Here is a 2,282-nt window from a genome sequence, read left to right as displayed (position 1 = left end):
TGACACAGTGGCTGCAACCATGGACTCAAACATAGCAATGATTGTGAGGATGGTGCAGGACCGGGCAGTGTTTCATCCTGTTGTACACAGGGTCGCTATGAGTAGGAAGCAACTCCACAGCACCTAACAACAGGGGGACAAAAGTGGCCCTCAGACTTTTTGAGGAAGCAAATTCTTGAAAGTCACATGAATAGAAAATAAACTTAAAACAACTGATGTAATTTTCTGCTGTGTTAAACATTTTAACTAGATTTTAGTATGTTGTTGTTTGGTGGGAACAGGTTGTGGCTGCTATGGAGATAAAGGGAGCTATTTCCCTGACCTCCAGGTCTGATTGCTTCTTCAGAATGTCCATTTATTTGCTTGTTTGTTTTTTTCACTTTTTCAGAACATAGTTATTGAGCTCCTACTCGGTGTCATGCATTGTGCCGGGCATCTTATCTCCACCACCCTCACATTTTCCCCTCCCTCACATTTCGAACTCCAATTTCAAATGCCAGTGGGCCATGGGGAGGGTACAGGACTACAGGCTCTGACCCTACAACAGACTACTTTGGAGCTACTGGTTGATCATGATTGACTTTTTGGAGACCTCTCCTTTACAGTTTGATAACATCTGAGACAGATTTTTCCCCAGCCTTACCCAAGGGAATTTATTTAAATGAGAGACCAAAGTCAAGAAGCAGAATGTAAATAAGCAGAGAAAATCTCCTGGCCTGTCATTAATTTTCATCTCTCTGTGATTTGCAAGGGCTCTGTAAGAAAAAGCATAAACCTGTCAAGTGTCCTGAATTTGCAGCCCACAGTAATGAATACTTTGTTGTGTAATAAAACTTGACATGGCTATGCATAATCAATGAGACGTTGTTAATTCTTAAGTTCCCTAATCACTGAAACTATGTGTTAACTATCTGTAAATGAGTGAAATAAGCATTTTTGTGAATCTAAAACCAAAAAATCCAAACCTATTGCCATCAAGTTGATTCCCATTTATATTGACCCTATAGGACAGAGTGGAACTGCCCCACAGAGTCTCCAAGGAGTGGCTGGTGGATTCGAACTGTTGACTTTTTGGGTAGCAGCTGAACACTTAACCACTGCACCACCAGGGCTCCCTTTTGTGAATCTAGAAAGGAAAAACAACAACAATAACACCTTGACATGACTTAGCAGATATAGTAGCCAGGTTGGGAATCTTCTGTTCTTGTTTGCCAGAAAGGCTGCCACAGAATAAACAATTTTGCCAGAAAACCCCAGAGTAGAATTCTTCAGAAGCCAATTTAGAAAAACTTAACTTTGCCTTGATTTGATTCTGTGTAAAAGGTTCAGCGATGGCCCTGCCTAGAAGTCAGGAGACCTTGTTTCTCGTCTTAGTCCTGCCAGTACTCTGCCATGTCTCCTTGGCCAAATAACTTACCCTCTCTGGGACTCAAGTTCACCATCTGTAAATTCTCGGCCAGCTCTGCAGTTCTATGACTTGTGATTCTAAGATTATTCATTTCTTTGAGCTGCCCTTAATTCTATGGAAAGGAAATTTGAATCCAACATTAAATACACAAAACAGCTGGAACAGGGGTTGGCAAATGTTATATAAGAGACCAGACAATAAATATTTTAGGCTTGTGGGCCATATGGTCTCTGTCATAAATAGCCGACTCTGCTATAGTAGAAGGAAAAGAAAGTAGCAATAAAAATACCTGTTGCCGTCTAGTCAATTCCAACTCATAGTGACCCTATACGACAGAGCAGAACTGCCTCATAGGGTTTCCAAGGCTGTAGATCTTTACGGAAACAGACTGCCACATCTTTTTCCCATGGAGCGGCTGGTGGGTTAGAACCACCGACCTTTTGTTTAGCAGCCAAGCGCTTAACCACTGCACCACCAGGGCTCCTTTGAAAGTAGCCATAGACAGTATGGCTGCGTTCCAACAAAACTTTACAAAACTGAAATTTGAATTTCATATAATTTTCAGGTGTCAATTTTTCTTTTTATGGTTAAAAAAAAAAATCAAAAGAAGAATGGCACTCCTGCTCGGGTGAAAAGCATGAGCAAAAGTCTGTAGGTGGGATGGGGCAAAGAATTTGGCGAGCATCACAGAATAAACAATGGTTTGCAGTGGGATCTATGGTTGGAAAATAGATTGGGAACTGCTTGTAGTAGACCTTGAATGTTAATCCAGAGTCAGGAGGGCTTTATACTGGTGGTGAGGAGGCACCCCCGGAGTTTAAAAAAAAAAAAAAGTAGCTAGCTACGACTTTATGTATGACCATCATTGTCACAT

General features: G+C 41.3%; 1 protein-coding gene across 2 annotated transcripts in view; it reads left to right on the top strand.

The window, feature by feature from the left end:
• XRRA1 (X-ray radiation resistance associated 1) overlaps window positions 1–2,282 on the top strand; it is a 49,778-nt gene that overhangs the window by 16,401 nt on the left and 31,095 nt on the right. The gene's annotated exons all lie outside the window — the stretch shown is intronic.

This window comes from Trichechus manatus, unplaced genomic scaffold, assembly GCF_000243295.1.
Source record: "Trichechus manatus latirostris isolate Lorelei unplaced genomic scaffold, TriManLat1.0 scaffold00088, whole genome shotgun sequence".
In the NCBI taxonomy this organism is placed as follows: domain Eukaryota; kingdom Metazoa; phylum Chordata; class Mammalia; order Sirenia; family Trichechidae; genus Trichechus; species Trichechus manatus.
Note: the sequence above shows the minus strand (reverse complement) of the source record. Positions and strands in the feature narration are given on the sequence as shown.